General features: G+C 44.0%; 1 long non-coding RNA gene across 2 annotated transcripts in view; it reads right to left on the bottom strand.

Moving 5' to 3' along the window:
* LOC137321136 (uncharacterized) overlaps positions 1–20664 on the bottom strand; it is a 72867-nt gene that overhangs the window by 26866 nt on the left and 25337 nt on the right. Inside the window, exons 3-4 of one of the 2 annotated variants that reach the window (XR_010962717.1) lie at positions 15795–15998; positions 12062–12735 (exon numbers count right to left, since the gene is read on the bottom strand). This is a non-coding gene — a long non-coding RNA (uncharacterized lncRNA). Of the gene's footprint in view, positions 1–12061; positions 12736–15794; positions 15999–20664 lie in introns of those variants that run through there. The other variant, XR_010962718.1, reaches the window with a different exon arrangement.

Here is a 20664-nt window from a genome sequence, read left to right as displayed (position 1 = left end):
AGGACTGGTCTGAATGTCTCCATGTTTATGGCAGATCAATATAGGTAACGAGCTTAGCCAAAGTTGAAAGACATTCCAGGTTGGGAGATAAGGAACAGAAGGAACAGGGAAGAACATTCCAAGTTGGAAGGTGAGGAAGTATCCCCTTTGATGTCTAACAGCAACATGATCAGCACATGATTATTTATGATTGGCCGGAAATAATGTAACCTCGCATGGCAACCTGTGCCCGGCTTATGATTGGTGTTGACCCTCGTTAAGTATGTTCCAACCCTATTGATTTGTATAAAAACGTGTGGATTTCTGTATGTTTTTGTTCTTGCTCTGCCAGCATAGAGGGACTCTATCAGGAGTCCAAATCAATGCTGCAGACTAAGAACCCTGCTATTAAAGTTGTGATGAACTTTAAAATGTATTCGACTTCAGTTTTTACTGAACCAGACTGAGGGGAAAGAATCCGTATCGTCACCCCGACCCCCCACCCCCAGTTACAGGAATTTCAGGGCCATTGAAGCCCATCGCAGAGACCCAGACCTAACCTTATGCACTGGGTATTGTGTAAAACGGAGATTGCGGAGAAGAAGGCAAAGGTTCCAAAGGGCAAATTTTATGGATGTGCATATTGAGATATGACAGTCGCACGCCCTGCAATTTTCTGGGTTTTCCCAGGGTGGAAAATCGTGGGGACTGCTGCCAACATTTCCTCACTCGTGCTCCAACATGTTCTCCCAGTGGTTGAGGCTCCATGGCAGGAGTACACGTTTTTTGGGGGGCAGAGAATGGCAAGGAGCGTGCCTGTGATATGTGCTCCTGGTAGGTGAGGCTCCATGCAAGGAGCGTGCATTTGTATTTGGAGACAGAGCTAGCCATTTACCGTATCATGAAGTGAAAAAAAATCTGTGACTTAACATTCAAGCTCTCCTACCATATTGTCGTCTTTCTGCGTTTGTGTATTTGAACTTGGCTTAGTTGGTAGCACTCTCACCTCTGAGTCAGGTGGTGGGTTCAAACCCCACTCCAGAGACTTGAGTACATAATCTAGGCTGATACTCCAGTACAGTACTGAGGGAGGGCTACATTGTCTGGGGTATCATTATTAAACCAGGACCCTTTCTGTTCAGCACCTTGGAATGTTTCTCCACAGTAAAGGTACTATATAAATGTGCTAAAGTAGGCTCACTGCTATGGAAGAGTAGAGGGACGTGAGGTACAGGTTCATAGAACATTAAAGGTGGCAACTCAGGCTGTAAAAACACTAATGGAATTCTAGATTTTATCTTGAGATATAGAATTTAAAAGCCAAGAGGTAATGATGAACCCATATTAAACCTTAATAAGACCTCAGTTCGAGTACTGTGTGCAGAATTGGGCTCCAAACTATAGGAAGGATATTGAGACTTTACAATGCAGATTCACTAGGATGTTGCCTGGTATGAGGTAATAGAAATTTTAAAAAAGATTTGAAAAATTGAGCCTTTTTTCATTAGAACAACGTGGATTACAGGGCGGTTTAATAGAAGTTTTAATAATTATGAGAGGATGGGATAGGTTCAGGGGTCCAGTAGTCGAGGGTCAAGAATAAGGGGCCAAAGGCACAAGGTTAAATGTAAGAGATTTCGAATAAAGGGCAGGAGAGGCTTCTTCAAACAGAGAGTTGTGAGGATGTGGAATTCACTTCCAGGGTTAGTGGTTGAGGCAGAAACTATGTCAACATTCAAGATTAGATTGGATAGGTAGATGAAAGAAAAGTGATTGAGGGGATAGGGAAACAGGATGGATAAATGTGATTCAAACTATTTGCACGTGTGGAGGTTTAACACTGACATGGACTGGTTGGGCTGAATGGCCTGTTTCCTTGTTGTAACTATATACTTCTATGTAAATGCAAGTTGTTGTTGTTCAGGTGGACATAAAAAAATCCTATGGCACTATTCATGACAGAGCAAAGCTTGGACAAAGTCAACTTGTGGTTTTTATTTTGTTGGATGGGGGCTAACATTCATTCCTCAACCAGCACCATTATTAATCTCATTTGCTGTTTGTAGCACCTTGCTGTGTGCAAATTGGCCTACAAAATAATAGTAACTACTCTTCAAAAGCAGTTGACTGGCTGTGAGGCACTTTGGGATGTCCCATGGACAGGAAGGATGCTTATGTAAATGTAAGTTTTTTCTTTTTTTCCCTCAGTAACCCATCAGGGTTAAATACGTGAGCTATCTGCACTTGTGAAAATTAAGTCAAACTGCATCCTGTCATTGATTTTTAATTAATCCAGTTCCCAGCACATTCCTGTGTGCTCCGAACTCCCTACTGCCTAGAAAAGAACCCAAACATGTAGAATTAGCACAGTCTTGCAACACGGATAACTCTCCAGGGGATGTGCAATAATTTTTATAAATGGCTCAGCCAGTTATCAAAAATATTACACACTCCCTGTAGAACTGGATATGGTCGAGTAGTGGTTATGGCACTGGACTAGCAGTTCCGAAGCCTGGACTAATAATCCAGAGAACGTGAGTTCAAATCCCACCATGGCTGTTTGGGAATTTGAATTCAGTTTAAAAAATCGGGAAATAAAGAGCTGGTATCAGTAAAAGTGGTCATGGAGCTGTCAGATTGTTGGAAAAATCCAGCTGATTCACTAATGTCCTCCAGGGAAGGAAACCTGCCGTCCTTACCCGGTCTGACCTATATGTGACTCCAGTCCTACACCAACGTGGTTGACTCTTAACTGACCTCTGAAATGGCCTAGCAAGCCACTCAGTTGTATCAAATCACTAGGGATGGGCAATAAATGTCGGCCTTGCTAGTGATGCCCACATCTTGAGAATGAATATTAAAAAAAGCTAATGGTTTTCCACCCAGGTCTTGCTTGCGCTGTTGACCTCAGACTCACTGCAGAGAGCAAACTTATTTTTACACAGAGGGTTGTGAGGCTGTGGAACGCACTACGGGAGTTGGTATCTGAAGCAGAGATAGAGGGGGTGAATTTCCTTAGGACTTCTCCTGCTCCACTGCCATAACTTTGGCGGAGGTCCCGTTTGCGCATATTCGAGGCTTTCGCCAAACCTCCGGCGAAGTTACTGTGGTGGAATGGGAGAAAGAAATTCGCCCCCATGTCAACATTCAAGAATAGATTAGACAGGTGATTGAAGGAAAGGGGGATAAAGGGATATAGCAACAGGGCAGGCACTTGGGATTAGGACTACTGTTCGTGTGAAGGGCAAAGTTTTGGGCCTGTTTCCATCTTGAAATTTCTATGTAATTCTCTGTAATAAAACGTTAATGGACTTTTAATGGGGAGTGATACCACCAAACATTCTAAGGATATAACAACCATGGCAATTTGTCATGGAAAGGGTAAACTCAGTGCCATTGCTCAGAGGACCTGGCAGGATGTATGAGTATTACTATAAAGTAGCAGCACATGATATTTACAGATCTGGAGGAAAGTTGTGGTTGTTAAAGAAACATCTGAAAAAAGAAACACCTGTCATAGAGAAATAATGGTCTAGAGGCGAAAATAGCAGGGATTTACAACTTAATATTAAACATGCCATGATGCCCAGTCAGAACATGTCTTCACGGAGAGTGTGGTGAATATATAGAAGAACCTACCCTGCGGGGCAGTGCAAGTGGGCAATGCTATAAATTTCAATAGGGTGATGGATATAGTTTTGGCCGACAGGAGATGAGAGGTAAAATGGGGCAGGAGGTCTGTGACCTTTGGGACTGGTCTGATGGATGACAATGATCTTTTCTAGTCTTTCACAGTCCCATGTTCCTAAGGACATTTGGACATAATGGGGAGAGAACAATGGTTATTTAAGTATGTCTTGTGATGGGGAACCATACATAGAATTTTACACTGAAATATATATAAGTTACAACATGGAAACAGGTCACTCGTCCCTACCAGACCATGTTGGTGTTTGCACTCCACGTGAGAAAATAGTTCTAATCACATTTTACCCACCCTGTTTCCATGTCTCTTCAACCACTTTTCCTTCATCCATTTATACAATCTAATCTTGAATGTTGACCTAGATTCTGCCTCAACCACAAATCCTGGAAAACCTAGATGGGATGCAGCCATGCCCTGCTAACACCTGAGGGAAAAAATAACATACTGCACGACCACTGCAGACATGTTCAACTGCTACAGATAACATGATAAATGGAAGCAGAAAGATCAGAAAGTTAGGAGACAGTGCAAAAATCAGACTGACACGGCATAGAAATTGGGTTGACTTTTAAAAAAATTATTCTATTTTTCTCTCGGCAAAGTTCTATGTGTCTCACTAAATTTTTGTCACACCATCACCCAGGGGACTGGTCCAATTGCCTGAAATATACAAGTGGTCATTCTGTATAGTGTATCAGAAAAGTTTAGGGAGAATAGTATTTATATGTAATGTCCCAGAAGAATCTGTGTGATTTTTTTTTATCATCTTGCTTCCCTGAAAATTATTTGTTGAACCTTTTTTTCTGAATTTATCACCCATGCTTCCTCAGACAAGGGCAGCCTAACAATCTGCTTCACAATTGGTCAGGAGGAGGAGAGGGACCATGGAAGACTCAGCAAGCTATTCGATTGGAGGGAAAGGGCTGTATTGATCCCTAGCCACCGACTCCATCCCTCTTCCTGGCCACTGTCTGAGGTTGAACCAGACCGTTCGCAACCTTGCCGTTCTATTTGATGCTGAGATGAATTTCCGACCCCATATCCACTCCATCACCAAGACCGCCTACTTCTACCTCCGTAACATTGTCCGTCTCCTCCCCTGCCTCAGCTCATCTGCTGCTGAAACTCTCATCCATGCCTTTGTTACCTTTAGACTCAACTATTCCAATGCTCTTTGGCCGGCTGCCTACCTTGCACCCTCCGTAAACTTGAGCTTATCCAAAACTCTGCTGCCAGTATCATAATTCACACCAAGTCCCATTCACCCATCACCCCTGTGCTCGCTGACCTACATTAGCTCCCGGTCTGGAAATTACTCGATTTTAAAATTCTCATCCTTGTTTCAAATCCCTCCATAGCCTTGCCCCTCCCTATCTCTGTAATCTCCTCCAGCCGTAAACCCTCCAAGATCTCTGTGCTCCTCCAATCCTGGCCTCTTGCGCATCCCCGATTTTCATCGCTCTACAGCTCTGGAATTCCCTCCCTAAACCTCTTTGCCGTTCTCTCCTCCTTTAAAACACTCCTTAAAACCTACCAGCAGTACAAATTCCTGAAGTCTGCTTCCAGCAGGCAAAGCTCTACAATGGGAGTGTACGTTTGTAAAATGTAGCCTAGGGCAATATCTTCTCACTGACCTCAGGTGGAGGAATAATGAGCGGAGAGCTTCAGAATTTATAAAGAGTCAGAAAATGTCATTCTTATACACACCTTTTAGCTTCGACAGCCCTTTCTTCCCTGGAAAATATGTCTTATATTATTGCTTCCATTTTTCCAGTGTTAGTTTACTACAAGACTCCATTACGAAAGCGAGCAAGGCTTGGTGGGTCACAGAAAGAAATGTGTGGTGCCAGCCTGATTCATAAGTGTGTTTATCTTGAATCTGATTTAATATTCTACAGATCACACTATGTAACGTTCCCCATTACTTTAGATTGGGATTCAATTCCCATTATATAATCAGCACAGGGTTGATAGCAGAAGTATTTTCCTATTAATATCTACCTTAAAAAAATCAGGTATTAAAAGTAGGAATGCACTGTTGATTCTAATCAGTCTGTGGTATCTTTGTACATAAACAGCACTATTCACAATACACAAGGTTATGTAGAGACTCCTGAACAATTCTGTTTAAATAATGTTACCAGCTGACTGGTCATTATGGTTAGTTCAAACGGAGGTTGTTATCTAAAATCTATAAACTTATCTAAACTTTCTGATAAGATCATAGAAATTTAAAGGAAAGGTCTGTTTAATTGCCCCTTAATTCTAAATTGAATAACGAAAGGCGCTAATTAATATCTCTCAGTTGCCTCCTGTTGCTGCTTCATACTTTAGAACTGCTGGCTGAGGCAGCCATTTTTATCGAACTCCCGCCTCCTGTGACATCATGCAGTGCCAATATGGTGACATAACGAATGGAGAATTCTATCCATTGTCCCATTCATGACATCACTGGGTGGAAGTTGCAATGTCACAGTCTGCTTCCTTGTTGTCTCTAACCAGCAGCTCTGAAGTACAAAACAGAGTAACAAGAGGGGGCTGAGAAGAACAGGTATGGGTAAAGTGATCTATCTGCTTTAATGTCAACTAGGATTATGAGCAACTCAGTAAGCTATACTCCATTGTTAAGATTGCTGCTGTTCACTTTTATAGTGCAAGCATAAAAGACCCTTAAGCACCAGATAACAGGGCCTTCAACTTCTTCCCAACAAAACTCCAAACATGGTTATGTATATTGATTAGAATGTAATTGATAATCGGTAACAATGATACAAGTTGGTAGCTATAACAGGCATCTGTCTCTCCTGCCTCATTTTCTCCACAGATGTTCTGGGTTTTTCCCTCTCCCTTTCCTCACAGATGGGGGAAGCCACAACTCCACCTTGCTATAGCCCAGCCCCTCAAGATCATTGCAGCATGTACAATGAATGCATTTACAATTTCACTAAAATCAACAAACAGCAGAAGTCTCCCCCCCCAACCCAAAATAAACATGAAGATTAACTTTTATTTATTTATGTTAGCTAGGTATTTGACACATACTGGAAACCATTGCAACATTTAATAGTCTCTTAATCAAGCTGCTGAGAAATTGTAGAATCTCTGTTTGCTCAATACAGTGAACATTCTCTCCTCAACAACAACGACTTACAGTTATATAGTGCCTTTGATGTAGAAAAACATCCAAAGCGCCTTACAGAGTCATAATCAGACAAAAATGGACACCGAGGCAAAAAAGGAGATATTAGTAGAGGTGCCATACAACCAGGCGTTTAATTGTATCATCTGGCTACAAAATCACCTGAAATTCTGATGTTGTTCTATTTATTAAAAAGGATATTAAATTTGGAGACTGGGAAGATAAGGGAGACCTCAGTTTAATCAGTCTCGGATTAGTGAGTCCCTAGAAAAAAAATGCTGGAGGCAAATCCTTATTACACGTGCACAGTAAAGATAAGGTAAAAGTGACTTGCTAAAAGAAGCACAAGATGTTGCAATGGTATGCTCTTATTTGTTTGGGCAGTTTGTCTTGTAATCATTTGGCCCTCTGTTGTATTGGATATGAACCCCCTCCCCCACCCCTTGGTAAAGGATCTGAATAGCTCCATGAGTCCAAGAGGTTCAAGAATATTATTATTTTTGCCGGATGTTTACCTGGGCTCTTCTTCATAGATTTATTGGCCAGTCTGTAGCTTCAGGGTGGACATTTTTTTAAGGATACAAGCAGCTGTCCCATGATGTCGCTCATGGTGACCGATTTTATGGCAACCGGAGTGCTTGTGCAGTGTAAGGGACATCCAGAAGGCTACAGGCAAACCACGACTGATTGGGGGGGGGCACTTTAACCTAACCCGCCCAGCAGGAATCTGAAGTGATCAGGTCGGCCACCTGTTTTACACCCTGCTCATTTTGCACCCCTTCTGTTTTACAAGCTGCCTGTTTTACACCCCACCTGTTTTACACCCCGCCCATTTATCACTCCGCCCGTTTTGCATCTGGCCCGTTTTGGAGAGTAAAATCGGGCAGGATATAAAGCAGATGGCCAACCGTGTTCCGTCAGTTTGCCTTTGGTTAAAATACCCCTAATGAGTCAAATTCCACCTTTATTAAAAGTTGTTCTGGGATTTTGCCAGATGTTTTTGGAATAAAATTCCATGACTCTATCCATGGTTTTATGAAAACTCCCATGGGGTTTCTCACAGTAAGTCAGAGGAGAATGTTCCCGCTGTCTCACCTCTCTGCATCTTCATGTTGCTGCTTCTCTATTGGTTTCCTCTTCTGCTTGCTTCTCTTTTTCTTTCTCTCTCTTATTTTCTGCTCATATTCCCCATTTCTCTTTCGTGGTTCTATATTAGCTCTCCATTTATATTCCTTTCTAATGTGCCTTTCCTGCTGCCTTCTGGTTGTCTGTCTGTCTTCGGAAGGGAGGCGGATAGCAGTGCAGTAGGGAAGGCAGCGTTCTCAGGTGGTTGCAGGGCGCAGGTTGGAAGGTAGTAAAAGGAAGGGGGGCATGGTGACGAGTGAGAAGGATTGGGCAGTCAGGGTGCTTGAGGCAGGAAATGGTGGGAAGGAGAGGAAAAGGGCGAGGGGTGGGAAGGAATGAGCAGTTGGGGCAGGAGGTGGTAGGAGGGAGAACAAAGGGTTGAGGTGTGGGAAGGAATGGGCGGCTAATGTACTCGGGGTGGAAGTTGGTAAGAGAGGGAGGGAAAGAGTGAGGTGCAAGGGCTGAGGGTGCTTGGGTAGGAGGTAGTGAGCTTAGTGTTGGGAAATAGTAAAGAGTGTGGGCTGGAAGTAGAGGTGAAGGGTGAGGGCAAGGCTGAACTGGAAAGGTGTGGGATGGGATTGGGCTTGCAGCTGAGTGTCAGATGCCCATTCCACCCAGCACTAAGCTGGGAAGCAGCAATATCTTCTTAAAGTGGTTGTAGCACTACAAACAAAAGATAGTGAAGGTGGCAGGACAAGTTGATAAAGCTGTTAAAAAAAAGCATACGGGAGCCTTGGCTTTATGAACAGGCATAGAGTACAAAAGCAAGCAAGTTATACTAAACCTTTATAAATCACTGGTTAGGCCTCAGCTGGAGTACTGAGTCCAATTCGGGCCCCACACTTTAGGAAGGACATCAAGGCCTTGGAGAGGATGCAGAGGAGATTTACCAGAATGATACCAGAAAGATTCTATGGTAGTGCCGTGGGCTCTTTGCTGCTCATTAACTTAATGTTAGGAAGCAGGGAAGAGTAGGGGAGTTAGCTCCAGGGTGGGAGCTGATGTGGGATGCTGGGCTGGAAGACCTCCTGAAGAAGGGGGCTGAGGCCAGGCGTGAAGCCTGGCGAGGAATGCAATTCGCACAGGTGAAGGCTTTGTGGCTAGGCCGCAAAATGAGAAACCAGCAAGAAAGACATTTAATGGCTGGTGGGGCAGCAGAAAACAGGAAGTGATAGCAACATCGGGCATAGATTGGAACCGAGATGACAGGGCAAGAGAGATGCGGGCAGGAGTGAATGCTGAGGAGAAAACTCACAACAAAATTTATAAAAGAAAAATAAGAGATAAAGTTGAAAGAAAAACTTAGCTGTGAAAATGGAGCGAAAAGGAAAATGGAGCACAGTTGGGAGACTTGAGCCTCCCTGCGATCTAGTGATCAGAGCCTGGAACTACAACATGACAGGCATCGGTTTACATAGGAAAATTGCCATTATAAATGTTGACATACCATTTTAACATCGTAAATGTTGACATAAAAGTGTGACCAGAAATCATGACAACAGGGAGTAAGGTTTGTGCATAGAGTGCATGCCATAGGGAAGATTTCAATAACATACTATTTTTTTGTTGGTACAGTTTCCCAAACAGTCTGCTGCACCCTGACATAAATATTCATCTTCAGCGTTCCTGGTGCCAGGAGCACATAGCGGAAGGTGGGAGCATATCATCAGCATGCATTCTTTATCTAATAACCCCTCACCCCCAGCTATGCCAAGTATGTTGGAAATAGCTTGCGTAAAACTGTATCATAAACTCTTCTATGAAGCATCTTCGGGTAATTTTTCTAAATTAAAATCACTATCTAAATGCAAATTTTTGTTGCTGTTATTGCTCTTGTTGCTGTTATTGTTTTTATTATGGTTCATGTTGCTCTGGTTATTGTTTTTTAAAATTTGTTCTTGGGATGTGGGCGACACTGGCAAAGCTGCTTTCAATGCCCATCCCTAGTTAAGAAAGATAAAAAGAAAGACTTGCATTTATATAGTGCCTTTCACAACCTCAGGATGTCCCAAAGTGCTTTACAGCCAATGAAGTACTTTTTAAGTGTAGTCACTGTTGTATTGTAGGAAATGGGGCAGCCAATTTGCACACAGCAAGGTCCCACAAACAGCAATGTGATAATGACTAGATAATCTGTTTTAGTGATGTTGGTTGAGGGATAAATATTGGCCAGGACACCGGGGAGAACTCCCCTGCTCCTCTTCGAATAGTGCCATGGGATCTTTTACATCCACCTGAGATAGGTCTCCATTTAACGTTTCATCTAAAAGATGGCAACTTCGACAATGCAGCACTCCCTTAGTACTGCACTGAAGTGTAAGCCTAGATTTTGTGCTCAAGTCTCTGGAGTGGGACTTGAACCCACAACCTTCTGACTCAGAGGTGAGAGCACCAACATTGAGCCATGGCTAATACTAACAGCTAGTTGCCCTGAGAAGGTGGTGGTAGCCCTTCTCCTTGAACCACTGCAGTCCATGTGGTGATGGTGCTTCCACAGTGGTGTTAAGTTGGGAATTCCAGGGTTTTGACCCAGGATGGTGTGTGACTTGGAGGGAAACTTGAAGGTGATGGTGTTCCCATTACATTGCTGCTCTTGTCCTTGTTGATGTTGGTGCGTTTTTTTTGTGAGTTTCTTTTGTAATTAAACCATTGAGGAAGATTGGCCCCATCTTGGAACTTCTAATACCCTGAGGACTTTTTTCAGATTCCTTGGAAAGAAGTTGCAGTTAACCTCATGGAAACAGGTGTCTGTTCTCTATAATTAACAATATTCAGACTCATGATCCCAGCATGAAGCTTCACCTGCTGGGAGCATTTTATCCTACTGGACTCCGTAATTGAATTTCCGAAATGTGCTCCCGGTTGGGCAAAGCTCCACTCTTGGAGCCCAACTAAAATGTAGTAACTTGATATACAGGCAAATACAGCAGCCAATTTGTGCACAGCAACGTCCCACAAACAGCAATGTGATAAATGATTCATTAAGTGTCTCGAAACAGTGGAAGTCCAAAGAGACTTAGGGGTCCATGTAAAATGTCATGGACAGGTACAGAAAATAATCAAAAAGGTTAATGGGATGCTAGAGGACTAGAATACAAGAGGGTAGAAGTTATGCTGCAGCTATACAAAGCCCTGGTTAGACCACACCTTGAGTACTGTGTTCAGTTCTGGGCACCGCACCTTACGAAGGATATAGTGGCCTTGGAGGGAGTGCAGTGTAGATTTACTAGAATGATACCTGGACTTCAAAGGTTAAATTATGAGGAGAGATTACACAAACTAGGGTTGTATTTGCTGGAATTTAGAAGATTAAGTAAGGGGTGATTTGAACAAAGTTTTCATGATATTAAGGGGAACTGATAGGATAGATAGAGAGAAACTATTTCCGCTGGTTGGGGAGTCCAGGACTAGGGGACATAGCCTAAAAATTAGAGCCAGGACTTTCAGGAGTGAAGTCAGGAAACACTTCTATACGCAAAGGGTGGTAGAAGTTTAGAACTCTCTCCCGCAAACAGCAGTTGATGCTAGCTCAATTGTTATTGTTAAATCTGAGATTGATAGATTTTTCTTAACCAAAGGTATTAAGGGATATGGGGCTAAGGTGGGTATATGGAGCTAGGTCACAAATCGGCCATGATCTCATTGAATGGCAGAACAGGCTCGAGGGGCTAAATGGCCTACTCCTGTCCCTATGTTCCTATGGCTTTGGTGGTGTTGGTTGAAAGATAAATGTTGGCCAAGACACTGGGAGAACTCCTTGCCCTTCTTCAAATGGTGCTATTAGATCTCTTATAGCTGCCCGAACAGGTAAACAGGGTATCCGTTTCATGAAAATAGGCCCAGCCTAATTTCTAATCCAATGAGTTACACTGCTGTTTAAAGGAATAGATGGGTCTGAAAACCATTGACTTACAGTTGGTTTGTACAATACATGGACATGAGCAGAATCTGAGGCTGATTTACAGCCTTTTAACTGAAAATTGCTGTGAAAGTTTAATGTGATTGTTCTTGGGAACTCTTGTATTCACACTAACGGAGGTGAGTATTGTGCACACTAAAACATTTCTCATTGCTCTCCAGCTGTTGTCCTGTATTTTCTACATTACAGTACATCAAACTAGAATTACAGATACAAGACAGATGTTGAAGGTTACAAAACCCAAAGTATGTTTTCAAAGTTACGCTAAACCACTGAACATCAGGCACTAATCTTTGATGTAATATTTAATTTATGCAAAGTCTATAGTTAGTGTACGTTGTCCAATTAACTGAGTTCACGTGGAAAGATAATCACACTGGAAAGTCAAATTTACTGTTGCCGCTAACAGCAGATAACAACATATTTATATGACATTCTTCTAACACAGTTAACCAATTTATTTTAAACCGCTTAACACTTCCATTAAAAGAGCAGACAGAGGAATGTTATACAAACATATTAAGAGTTTATGCTGCTTTTATTGGAAACAGTAATTTCCAGACCTAAATGTGATCATACAAGGAAAAACGTGTTCTGTTGAAAATGCTGATTACATGATGAGTTATTCTCGCCTCTGGATCAGAAAGCTGTGGGCTCCAAGACTTGAGCACATAATCCAGGCTGATGCTTCAGTACAGTACTGCGGGAGTGCTGCACTGTTGGAGGTGGCGTCTTTCAAGTGAGACGTTAATCCGAGGCCCCTTCTGCCAGCTCAGGTGGACATGACAGATCTCATGGCGTTATTTGAAGAAGAGCAGGGTCGTTCTCCCGGTGTCCCGGCAAACATTTGTCCCTCCACCAACATCACTAAAAACAGATTATCTGGTCATTATTCTCATTTGCTGTTCATGGGAGCTTGCTGTGTGAAAATTGGCTGCTGTGTTTGCCTACATAACAACAGTGACTGTACTTGCAAAGTAATTGGCTGTGAAGCATTTTGCAACATTCAGGGGACCTGATAAGTTGCTCTATGCCCACTCTGTGTGGTCTAGTCTCCCTGGCCTTGACCTCAGCTTCCTCCTCCAATCCAGACACCCATCTCCCACTTCAGCTGATTTCTTGCACTAAGCTTAGAGAAGCAATTTTTTTTTAAAGCTCTTATGGTGCTATCATCTATGTATAATGCTGCAAATGCTTTAAGGATAAATTGCTGGCTCCCAACTTAATATATAGAGCTAGTTGTAGTTAGGGTACTGTGGGGGGATAGGTGGGTGAGGTTCAACGACATGCGGGGGGCTGAGTGACAGTGTGCTGTGGCATCTCACAGTACCTGCTGACCTCACTGATCCTCACTCACCTTCTCCTGGTCCAGCTTACTGCTCTGTCCACTCTTGTGCTCACAATGTTCTCTATCTTCTTCGTGATCACCATCAGTACTATCCCTCAGCTTCAGTCCACCTGCTCCCACCTCCAGGTACCACCTGCAACCATAATCTTGGCCCCAGCTGCAGCCCAAGCCCCAACCCTGTGCTCAATCCCTGCTGTGTTCTGTCCTGCCTCCTCCTCCCGCTTGACATCATAGTAATAACCCCGCCTGGCCCCAACCTGCACCCATGCCACTCTCTCTCAATGCACTGCCTGTTTAACCTCTACGTCAAAGCCATCTCCAAGCCACACTGTGCTTTCCTTGCCAGTTACCAACACCGAAATGGGAAGTGGCAAATTCTTACGCCACGAAATGTCAAACCAAGCCATGTCACGGCATCCACATCCCCACCCCCACTAATGAACATGAAAGGAAAGCAATAAAACACAGAGAAGCAGAGGAAAACAGGAAAAAAAAGAGAGAAAAGCAGGTAGTCAAAAGAAAGAGAAACACCCAACCAAAATAGGGCGGACACAGAAGGGACTGACAACAAGACAGCACACACAGGTAACAGAATATTCTGCTCACTATCCGTGAGCAATTCCAAGGGAGATCTACTATAATATTTGGAACAGTATATTCCTTTACAAAAAAAATTCCAATTTTCTCTCTCTCTCTCTCCCCCCCCCCCTTCCCCCCCACCACCAAAGGCACTGAGTCAGATTGGCTTCAGGGTGTTAGCAACCCTCTGTTACCTTACCCAAGTGACTGTACTCCATGTGTGAGCCCAGACACGGAGGTCCTGATTTTAACCTAACCCGCCGGGCAGGAACGGGGCAGATTCGGGTCAGACACCTGATTTACACTCTGACTTCAATGGAGTGTAAAATCGGATGGGGTGCAAAATGAGGATCCGACCCGAACCTGCCCAGGGGGTTAGGCTAAAAGCAGGGCTGGAGTGTTAAGAGTAATCCTGGCCTCAACTGACGCATGTGCACGCACACATACACACACATGTGCACATACAGGCACTTGCACACACAAACATACGCACGGACACATACACCCGCATGCTCGCACTCACATACAAACTCTTCCCAGTCACTGGATAGTGGTCAGAAGCAGGAACATTGATGATTCCTCTCCCTCTCTTCCACCAGCCCAGGGACTCTGAGGCAAATTGTAGAACCCCTGAGGCTTCCCTGGGCTAATTCGGCCAACTCAGCACACAGTAGGGATCAAGCCTAAGCCTTTCCCAGTCTTTATGGCTCAGACCCACATCAGATGGTGCACTTAATTATATAGATTAGTGCAACACTCTCATTATTTTGTCCCTCTCCAGCTGCCCTATTTAGCAATTAGAGGATCGTGGTAACTAGTTGCTTTCTGGAGCTCTATTTTTAAAAAAAATAAATTCTATTAATTTTGTTTGGTAGAACAAGTTTACATTCACTCTCAGGACACGTTTTGATACGTAGTACATGACTTTGTGATACTTGCAGGTAAATGTAGCGAGGGTCATACATACTTATACAATTCTATACATTAGGGTGTGGGGTGCTCTGTGACGGTGCAAGGGTCTTCCCTTGGTCGGGGGTGCTATGGGTACGGTAGCCTGGTGCTAAGCCGCCCGTCCAAAGCCAGCGGGGTGCTAATTCGCATATGCTAATCAGGGTACGATGATGTCATCATGTCATGATTTTAAGTTCAGCCCAAAGGGGGAAGCCGGCATAGTAAGGAAAAGAGAGACGGCACCAGGAAGGGAGAGACTGGGAGGGGTGATTGAAAGCTTGGTCGAAGAGATGGGCTTGGAGGAGGATTTATAAAAAGGAGGCAGAAGGGTTTAGGGAGGGAATTCCAGAGAGAAGGATCCAGGCTCTGCCGTCTATAGGAGTCACTGGGTAATGATCAGAAGCTCACAATGCAGCCCTGACTGAGGCTGCTTTAACAGTAGAGACCAGGACCCTTCCTGGTGTGACTGGCTCTGTGTCACGTCACATGCTGTATTTCCCTAGTAAGCCACTGGGGGCATCAGAATTGTTATATGGCCATGTTTGTATAGAAACTTAGGGAGAAAAGTATCTTGTTAGAAGACCTGAGTAACATATTTTTGCTGTTTCTTTGCTGCATCCCATCCCAAATCCTCTCCCCCATGGGCTCATCATTATGACACCAATTTCAATCTTCTTTCATAGGTAGCTTTGTTCGTTGCTGTGAGATGGGGGAAGGGATTTTAATGGATGCTCAGCAGACTGCAGTCACTTTTTCATCATTTTCTATAATCAAGGCAACAAGCCGGAATCCTAGCATGCTCTGACTCTATTTATTCCATTCATCCGTGGAGATATAACAAAATTTGTAGCACTAAAGCTTCAAAATTGCAAGACCCTGCTCCCAAAATGGAGCCTCACTTCAACAGGAGAATCCGCTGGATTCAACTTTGGTGGGGGCGTAAAACAAGCAGTATCTGATTGGCGGGGAGCCGCAAGGAAAGTCACGGCTTCCCCCACCCCAGACGTCCACCCCCCTTCCGTCCCGAAAACCCCTCCCCGCCACTTACCTGCCAATCAACGGCTGGCCCGTGATCTTCCTCTCCGGCGGCTGCCCAGCACCCTCTTCTTGCCAGATCTGGGCGGGAAGTGCACCGGCAGTATTTAAGTGAGGCCCAGCTGTTAAAATCGGTGTGGCCTTCAGCTGCCTCTGCCAGGCGGGAAATCAACTCGCCGAAGTGGCTTTCCGCCAGAAACCAGCTCCCAGTTATTTGCTGTAATTTATAATGGGGGTGGGGGGGGGTGGTGATGAAGGAAGAGTTTGTTTCTTAAAGTGGTTAGATTATCTCACAAAACATTTTACAGTGTTTAGCAATAGTACAGCATCATTAACAACAACCAATGGCATTTATATATGCCTTTAACATAGTGAAACATCCCAAGGTGCTTCAGAGGAACGTTATCGGACACAAGTTGACACTTCGTGTGGCCCAGTAGCTGAAGCTGCTTTTACATTGTGCTGAGGCCTGTACTATTAGCTCCCACTTGCCACACATGGATCTCGCGCAATCTGAAGGTAAATGTGCCCAAGACACGCTAAGGTCAGTTGCCAGAAAGCTGTTTGTGTCGGGGTGTTGGTCTAGCTAGTGGGAGGACGGTGTTGGGGTCATGTGGTTGATTCTTAATTGCCCTCTGAAATGGCAGAGCAAGCCACTCAGTTGTAAAAATCTCGCTAGGGATGGGCAATAAATGCCGGCCTTGCCAGCGACGCCCACATCCCGTGAACGAATAAAAAAAAAAATCCAGGACACGGTCTGTGGGCTGAATCCACCCTGTGAGCTCCTTTTGTACAGCCGTGGTTCCATTCTATTTTGCCTGCTTTTGTGTAACGCTGACTTTCATTTGTAGCCCTTTAAACTTCCCAGGTCCACTAGATTACAAATGGTGGGTTTAGCCAAATGAGGGAACGGCCTTTCTGCACTAATCAGACATCAGCCTGTACCAACTATCCAGGCCCGGGCAGTTTAAAGAGCTGAGCTGATGCTTCTTAAGTTTTTAAACATCAGGCAGCTGTGGATATGAAAAAAAAGGAGGTCACAGCAGGGATCAAACAGTGAATGGTGGAGGACAGCGGAGAGAGTATCAGCAGACCGAGTCAGGCAGAAGAAGAGGACAGTGGGTGGCAGTGAAGCAAATGAAACACGGCCAAGAAATGAACAGCAAAAAGGTAGAGGCAGCTAGACACTGTTTGCAGGGAGGTTTAGATTCTCTGTTTACACATTTTTTTGCATGTGGGGAGTTTGTATTTTCATGTATGGGGCTCTCAGTCATGTGTCCCAAACACTGGTTGTGGCACATGTACTCGCCCCCACTCCCTCCCCCCCACTCCAAAAGGTTGGATAGCACTGGTCTAACTCATGGAATACTTTACATCGGGTTTGTGAGTGTGAGAGAGTTTTTGAGAGGATTGTGAGTGTGAGAGGATTGTGATTGTGAGAGAATATGTGAAAGGATTGTGAGAGGATTATGAGTATTCAAGAGAGTGTGAGAGATAACTGTGTGTGTGTATATGAGAGAGGATTGTCAATGTGTGAGAGAGGATTGTCAATGTGTGAGAGAGGATTGTGAGTGTGTAACAGGGTACATGAGAGGAATGTGAGTGTATGAGAGTATGAAAAAGAATTGTGAGTGTTCAAGAGTATGTGATGGGATTAAGAACATAAGAAAAAGGAGCAGAAGTAGGCCACATGGCCCCTCGAGCCTGCTCCGCCAGTCAATAAGACCATGGCTGATCTTCGACCTCAACTCCACTTTCCTGCCCGATCTCCACATCCCTTGACTCAGCATCCACAACCCTCTGGGGTAGAGAATTCTAAAAATTCACAACCTGCTGAGTGAAGAAATTCCTCCTCATCTCAGTCTTAAATGGCCGACCCATTATCCTGTGACTATGCCCCCTAGTTCTAGACTCTCCAGCCATGGGAAACAATCTTTCAGCATCAACCCTGTCAAGCCCTCTTAGAATCTTATATGTTTCAATTAGATCACCTCTCATTCTTCTAAACTTGAGAGTACAGGCCCATTCTACTCATCCTGGTCTCATAGGACAACCCTCTCATCCCAGGAATTAATCTAGTGAACCTTCGCTGCACCGCCTCTAAAGCAAGTATATCCTTCCTTAGATAAGGAGACCAAAACTGTACACACTACTCCAGGTGAGGTCTCACCAAAGCCTTGTAGTAAATTGTAGTAAAACTTCCTTACTCTTGTACTCCAACCCCCTTGCAATAAAGGCCAACATTCCATTTGCTTTCCTAATTGCTTGCTGTACCTGCATGCTAACGTTTTGTGTTTCTTGTACGAGGACACCCAAGTCTCTCTGGACACCAGCATTTAATGGTTTCTCACCATTTAAAAAATATTCTGTTTTTCTATTCTTCCTACCAAAGTGAATAACCTCACATTTCCCCACATTATACTCCAACTGCCACCATCTTGCCCGCTCACTTAACCTGTCTATACCGCTTTGCAGGCATTTTGTGTGCTCCTCACAGCTTACTTTCCTGCCTAGCTTTGTATTGTCAGCAAACTTGGATACAATACACTCGGTCCCTTCATCTAAGTCATTAATGTAGATTGTAAATAGCTGAGGCCCAAGCACCGATCCTGGCGGGACCCCACTAGTTGCAGCCTGCCAACCTGAAAATGACCAGTTTATCCCTACTCTCTGTTTTCTGTCCGTTAACCAATCCTCAATCCACGCTAATATGTTACCCCCAATATATTAGCATGGATAGAGAATCGGTTAACGGATTGTAAGTGTGTGAGATGATTGTGAGTGTGAGAGTGTGAAAGAGGATTGTGAGTGTGAGAAAATATGAGAGAGAATTATGATTGTGTAAAAGAGTTCATGATGTTAATGGTATCCATATGATTTATATCAATGAGTGTTAATTGTACTCAGGTGGTGCGTATCCATTGGGGACTCTCTTATATCCATTTACAGGAGAGCTCATCTGGCGTGTGTGTAATGTGGATCTCTGTGAATAAAGGCTTGGAAGCAACTGAAGACCAATCTCTAGTATTCCATCCTTCACCACCTGGTTATCCAATTTATTACACGTGAGAGGAATGTAAGTGTGTGAGAGAGTATGAGAGGATTATGACTGTGTAAGGAGAGGATTATGACTGTGTAAGAGAGTATCTGAGAGACAGACTGTCTAAGTGTCTGTGAGAGAAATGTGGATGTGTGAGTATGAGAGGGATGTGAGTGTATCAAAGGAATGTGTGTGAGAGAGTATGATGGAATTTTGACTGTGTAACAGAGTATCAAAGAGATTGTGAGTGTGTAAGTGCATGTGAGAGATTGTGAATGTGTATGTGAGAGTGAAGAGTGAGTGTGTGTAAGTATGTGTGATTGTGAGTTCAAGTTTATGAAAGATTGAGTGTATAAGAGAATGTGAGGCTGTGAGTGTGTAAATGTATTTCAGAAATTGTGAGCATGCCAGTGCATGTGAGAGATTGAGTGTGAGCGTGTGTGTGTAAGTGCATGTGAGAGATTGATTGTGTGAGCGTGTGTGTGTAAGCGCATGTGAGAGATTGATTGTGTGAGCGTGTGTGTGTAAGCGCATGTGAGAGATTGATTGTGTGTGTGTGTAAGTGCATGTGAGAGATTGATTGTGTGTGTGTGTGTAAGTGCATGTGAGAGATTGAGTGTGTGTGTGTGCAAGTGCATGTGAGAGATTGAGTGTGTGTGTGTGCCAGTGCATGTGAGAGATTGAGTGTGTGTGTGTGCCAGTGCATGTGAGAGATTGAGTGTGTGTGTGTGCCAGTGCATGTGAGAGATTGAGTGTGTGTGTGTGCCAGTGCATGTGAGAGATTGAGTGTGTGTGTGTGCCAGTGCATGTGAGAGATTGAGTGTGTGTGTGTGCCAGTGCATGTGAGAGATTGAGTGTGTGTGTGTGCCAGTGCATGTGAGAGATTGAGTGTGTGTGTGTGTGCCAGTGCATGTGAGAGATTGAGTGTGTGTGTGTGTGCCAGTGCATGTGAGAGATTGAGTGTGTGTGTGTGCCAGTGCATGTGAGAGATTGAGTGTGTGTGTGTGCCAGTGCATGTGAGAGATTGAGTGTGTGTGTGTGCCAGTGCATGTGAGAGATTGAGTGTGTGTGTGTGCCAGTGCATGTGAGAGATTGAGTGTGTGTGTGTGAGTGCATGTGAGAGATTGATTGTGTGTGTGTGTGTGTGTGTGTGTAAGTGCATGTGAGAGATTGAGTGTGTGTGTGTGTAAGTGCATGTGAGAGATTGAGTGTGTGTGTAAGTGCATGTGAGAGATTGAGTGTGTGTGTGTGTGTGTAAGTGCATGTGAGAGATTGAGTGTGTGTGTGTGTGTAAGTGCATGTGAGAGATTGAGTGTGTGTGTGTGTGTAAGTGCATGTGAGAGATTGAGTGTGTGTGTGTGTGTGTAAGTGCATGTGAGAGATTGAGTGTGTGTGTGTGTGTAAGTGCATGTGAGAGATTGAGTGTGTGTGTGTGTAAGTGCATGTGAGAGATTGAGTGTGTGTGTGTGTGTAAGTGCATGTGAGAGATTGAGTGTGTGTGTGTGTGTAAGTGCATGTGAGAGATTGAGTGTGTGTGTGTGTGTAAGTGCATGTGAGAGATTGAGTGTGTGTGTGTGTGTGTGTGTGTGTGTAAGTGCATGTGAGAGATTGTGTGTGTGTGTGTGTGTGTGTAAGTGCATGTGAGAGATTGTGTGTGTGTAAGTGCATGTGAGAGATTGAGTGTGTGTGAATGTGTGTAAGTGCATGTGAGAGATTGAGTGTGTGTGTGAATGTGTGTAAGTGCATGTGAGAGATTGAGTGTGTGTGTGTGTAAGTGCATGTGACAGATTGTGTGTGTGTAAGTGCATGTGAGAGATTGAGTGTGTGTGTGAATGTGTGTAAG

Source organism: Heptranchias perlo, chromosome 4 (genome assembly GCF_035084215.1).
Source record: "Heptranchias perlo isolate sHepPer1 chromosome 4, sHepPer1.hap1, whole genome shotgun sequence".
NCBI lineage: Eukaryota > Metazoa > Chordata > Chondrichthyes > Hexanchiformes > Hexanchidae > Heptranchias > Heptranchias perlo.
This window is presented reverse-complemented; position numbering and strand designations above follow the sequence as displayed.